Source organism: Lithobates pipiens, unplaced genomic scaffold (assembly GCF_037356315.1).
Source record: "Lithobates pipiens isolate NorthernLeopardFrog02 unplaced genomic scaffold, aLitPip1_a1.2 Scaffold_23, whole genome shotgun sequence".
NCBI lineage: Eukaryota > Metazoa > Chordata > Amphibia > Anura > Ranidae > Lithobates > Lithobates pipiens.
This window is the reverse complement of record NW_027507785.1, coordinates 3318018-3323967: the sequence shown is the minus strand read 5'-3', so window position 1 is coordinate 3323967 and position 5950 is coordinate 3318018.

Genomic DNA, 5950 nt, shown 5'->3' with positions numbered 1-5950 from the left:
TATAACCCCCGATGTTAGGTTTTAAGCAGATCACCATGGCCAGAGGTTCAATCGCCAGCGCGAAAAGCCCAGGGGACATCCCTGCCTGGTCCCCCTGCCCAGAGTGAAACAATCAGAGGTTCAACCCGGCAATTTATTTTGGGTGTGAAGGTGGTGATATAGAGCTCTGAAGCCATGCACAAACTCTCCCCCACACCCAAATTTGGAGAGGACGGATTCTAAATAAGACCAGGTGACACTATCAAATGCCTTATGTACATCTAGACTTAATAATTAAACTTTTTAGGAGTATAAGTTTGCATCTCGAATTATATTGGATGCTAAACGGATATTATCAGTGATTTGCCCAGAGGGAATGAAGCCTGTCTGGTTAGGAGAGATCAATGTGGGGATAATATTTGAAAGCCTGTAGACAAGAAGGCGGCCAAAGAGTTTCAAATTATTTATTACCGAAATTGGTCAGTAATTTTGAAGAAGGGAATGATCCTTGTTTGGCTTGGGTATCAGGGACATGTTCGCAAGTAACATGTCTTCTGGGAAAGTGTAGCAAGAATTGTGTCCAGTTCAGTTCTCTTAGTCATAATCAGTCTATGGGTGTCAGGGGAGTGTGATTGGCTATGGATATGGTACAGTTTGGTCAGCTCGTTGGAAAGTCTGGTAATGTCTTTTGTTCTCTGTCTTTTCCTGGCTGCGGCTAAAGAAATCAAATGTCCCCAGATGACCACTTTGTAGGCTGCCCACAACGTGGTGGGTGCAATGTCCCCCCGTGTTATTTGTTTTAAAGTATTCGTCTAAGCGGTCAGTAATCTTAGCCACCAGGTCCGGGTCTGAGAGGAGAGAGTCATTGAGAAGCCAAGAGACATTGACCGGTGAAATTCCTATATGCGAGACAGAGAACATTACTACCTGATGGTCCGACCATGAAAATGGATGAATATTTGCTGCTGTTGAATTGGCTAACAGTACAGGGGTGCTAAATATATAGTCAAGTCTAGAGTAGCTGTCATGGGGGTGAGAGTAACAAGTATAGTCTTGAGCCCCCATGTTATGGGCACACCAGGAATCTATCAATTGGTGGGAACTGAGCAAACGGATGAGGGTCTTTGGAAAAGCATTGGCAGTACTTACAACTCAGCTTCTGTCTAATCTGGAATGAGCCACTGGGTTAAAATTTCCTCCGATCAGTAGATGTGTGGATATGTACCTGTCCAGGATCTGAAGTAAAAAAAGAAGCTTGTGAGACATTAAGGGCATAAACATTCACTATGGTAATCGCCTTGCCACAGATCGATCCCTGTATTATGAGGAACCTACCAGAAGGGTCCCTGTACACGTGCAGCACATGCAATAACACTGAATTTTTGATAAAAATAGCAACCCCCTTGACTTTGAGCCAAAGGTGTTATAGAAGTGCTGTTTATGTTGGTGGTCAAAGTAACACGGGTGGGTTAGATTCAGAGAAATTAGTCTCCTGGAGAAGCAAAATATCCGCTCCCAGGTGTCTATAAGCTCTAAAGACCTTCCTCCTCTTATGGGGCAGTGTTAAAACCCTCCACATTATGTGACACAATTCAATCCCCATATTCAAAACTTGTGACACAATTCAATCCCCATATTCAAAACTTGTCAGACAGTAGCTTAGGTTGAGAACCTTTGAATAGATATAGATCAAGGGCTGTACAGCTCCCCCGTGTGGTGAGAGAGCCCAAGGGGCACAGTCCGACTGGTGGACCGCGAGCCCTGTTCCCCTCATAAGCAGCCCAAGGTCTCCCAGGAAGAATAGAATTAGTCCCGTCAGAACTATAGAGCACAAAACAATAATGTGAAAATAAAAAAATAGAAAGAAAAGAAAAAGAAAAAAGGGGAAAAAAACAAACATATAGATACAGCAAAGCGGTATTCATAATTTTGATAATTCATAACTTGGGATAAATTTGAATTTGTTACGTTCCATTCATTTAGATGTGGTATTCCTTATTTTGATAATTGATAATAATTAGAACGAAAATGCGAAATTCGAAAGAACTAAAATCTGAAAATTCTTTTAGACATGTGCATGATGACAAAATGTGTTTTTGTTTGTTTTAATTTGTTAATCTAGTTATTTTGTTTAGTTAAATTCGTATTTTTTAGTTTAGTTCGTATTTTTTTAATTTTCTTCGAATTCCCCGATTTTTTTCGTTTTGAAAAGTTCAGTTTGATAAATTTTCGAATCAGTCGAAACGAAAATGTTATATTGTTTTTGTTTTGAATGCAGCAAAGGGAACAAACGAAAAAAAAATCTTCATCAAATAATTGCAATGACTCTTTAAATCATCTTTGGCTTAACAAAAACAGGCATTATTTCCAAATGGTACTCTAATAACACACACAGTCTTTGATTTCAGCAGTATGTGTAGTTAAAATTCAATTGGAGTTCAATCTAAAATTCGATTTGAATTTCAGTTTGAATTTCCGAAATTCTGACAAATTTCGTTATGTTATTCGGAGCATTCGGTAAAATTTGTTTATATTGTAATTCGGATATATCCGAATCTCCGAATATTTGTCTGAATATTGATTCGGAACAAAACAAACCGTACATGTCTAAAAATAAGAATGAATTCATCCAGACCCCTGGTGTATCTCTGTAATATTTATGTTTCTTTTTGTTTTCTTTATAAATGTTCTATGTTTTAGTTACTACAGATTTATAATTCACCATAGGTATTGTCTGATAAGTAGGACTTTACCTGCAAATGTGGTGTCCCTGTATATGACTTATTTAGCAAATTTTGTAAAACTTTAGTAAAAATACAATGTAAATAAGAATGAAAATACAAAAATGTGAAAATCCAAAACAAAAAACATTCAAATAATTTATATTATAATTAAAATATTAAGCTTATTAACCATTATTATATATTTTTTATTTATAATAAATAACAATAATAAAAATTGTAATAATAGTTATAAACTATTAAATTATAGGTATTGGAATCTCCTTTCAAATTTGGCTGTTAGTAAACGTAATGAATACAAATTTATCTGAAGTTACAAATTATCCGAAATAACAAATGCTGGACAGCTCGTAACTTTGGATAAATTTGTATTCATTACGTTCACTAACAGCCAAATTAGTTTATAACTATTATTATAGTTTTTATGATTATTATTATTTATTATTAATTTATTACTTTCCATTCATTTAGATGTGGCATTCGTTACTTCAGAAAATTCATAACTTCTGATAAATTTGTTTTTGTTAAGTTCACTAAAAGCCAAATTTGAAAGGAAATTCCAATATCTATAATTTATAATTTATAGCTCTTATTATAGGTTTTATTGTCATTATTGTTATTAATTAATAATAATAATTTAAAAACCTATAATAATGGTTAATAAACTTAATATTTGAATTATAATAGAAATTATCCAAATGTTGTTTTTTGTTCTTTTGGATTTTCATTCTTATTTTTGGTCTTTCGAATTTTCATTCTTTCTCATTTAGAAATTTTAGAATTTTCGGATTTTTGTTCTTATTTTTGTTCTGATTTTCACATTTTTGAATTTCAAATTTTCATTATTTTAGAAAATTCAGGCAAACTTTTCATGATTTCGGAGATTCAGAACTTTACGAATTTGCAAATCACAATAGTAAGTAAATTCACAAATTGGAAAAAAATTATAATGAAAAAAGGATTATCTGAATTTGAAAATGAATTAGAATTTGACTTAAAAATGGATTGGAATTCGAAAATGAGTTAAAATGTAAACTGGAAACATATTGCAATCAATACAGTAAGGTATAAATGTGAAATATGATGATGATTCCTACTTAGGCTGCTTCATATAGTTATATAGTTAATCTGGTTGAATAAAAGACACAAAAGTCCACCCAATTCAATCAACTGAGAAGTAAAAAGAAAACCAACATACTTGAATAGAAAACCTCCATATACACCATCCAATACCCATAGTTGATCCAAAGGAAGGCAAAAAAAAAATAGAATAAAACACAATAAACATGATCTAATTTGCTCCAGCAGGGCAGATTAGAATAGAATAAAACTAAAAAGAGTAGAGTAGAATAGAAAGGAATAGAATAGAAAATAGCAGAATGGAATAGATAAAACAGAATAGAAAATAATTTATATTATAATTAAAATATTAAGCTTATTAGCCATTATTATATATTTTTTATTTATAATAATAAATAATAATAATAAAAACTATAATAATAGTTATAAAATATTAAATTATAGGTATTGGAATCTCCTTTAAAATTTGGCTGTTAGTGAACGTAATGAATACGAATTTATCTGAAGTTACAAATTATCCAAAATAACAAATCCTGGACAGCTCATAACTTTGGATAAATTTGTATTCATTATGTTCACTAACAGCCAAATTAGTTTATAACTATTATTATAGTTTTTATGATTATTATTATTTATTATTAATTTATTACTTTCCATTCAATTAGATGTGGCATTCGTTATTTCAGGTAATTCATAACTTCTGATAAATTTGTTTTTGCTAAATTCACTAAAAGCCAAATTTGAAAGGAAATTCCAATACCTATAATTTATAGTTTATAAGTATTATTATAGGTTTTATTGTTATTATTGTTATTAATAAATAATAATAATAATTTAAAAACCTATAATAATGGTTAATAAACTTAATATTTTAACTATACTAGAAATTATCCAAATGCTGTTTTTTTGCTCTTTTGGATTTTCACTGTTATTTTCGGTCTTTCGAATTTTCGTTTCTTTCTGATTTAGGGATTTTAGCATTTTTGTTCTTATTTTTGTTCTGATTTTCACATTTTTGAATTGCAAATTTTCATTCTTTTAGAAAATTTGTTTTTGTAATAAAAATTGTTAAGTGGCCTTTTCGCTAATTCTGATGTTTCTGAATTAATGAATATTGCGAATTTTGATGAAAAATCTATTTGGGCAAAAAACAAATTGTATATGTCTACAATTCAATAAAAAAAATTCCCAGCATGTGAAACCGTGATCAGACCAAGGCAAGTGATCCCCGCTCCTCTGATTACATTGCAAGCCAAAACATTAAATTTGTTAAAGAAAATGAAATAAATGTCGTACCGCGCTCTGAATTACTATATATGCATACATAAACAATGCTAGTGCTAAAAATCATACGTGAATTCATAAGCATGCGTGTTGAAGGACGAATAATAGATATTCATATAAATGAATTGCAAAGAAAATTAAATTGAAATTAAATTAAAATTTCAATGTCTATGGACCACCACGAAATTTTCTATCAATGTGAGTGATGAGAATCCTTGTGAAGTGGGTGAGATAAATAGAGTCTTCCACCACCACCAGGCAAACAATGGACTCACCAGAAGAATCTGACACCCGTTACAGGTAGTCAGGCCAAGCGCAGATACCCATAGGATTGTACCTTCCGAAGAGAGACTGGTCCACGGCCCGATCAACTCCAACAAAATGCCACAGCTAAAAATCGCACATAAAACTGTACAATTCGCGCACAAAAATGCACCAAAATAATGCATAAAAAAAGCACAAAAAAAACCCCACCGGAAAAACACTCAAAGACGTTATGTTGAATGCAGCCTAAGAGAAAAAAAAGAAAACAAACTCAGGAAAATGCATAAAATTATGAAAGGGGCTCCCGGTTTGCTCGGGGATTACCTTTGGAGAAAATTTTACTTGTTTGGAGGTTTGCTCAAACTAAATGGGTGTTCAGTCAAAACTGATGCAGCAGACAGTAAAACATTTAGCAGCCATATTGCTGCTGCTTCTCCCCCAGGCCCATCAGTCAGGTATGAGCTGAACCGTACCGGGGTTTGGTTCAGTGTAGGTTCAGAGAACATTATCAAGGTTTGGACCCTAAATCCCAACCCCACTGAATTCTATGGGAGCCAAATCTTATAACTGAGTAATGGCCATTTTATAAGCTGATAGGTAAG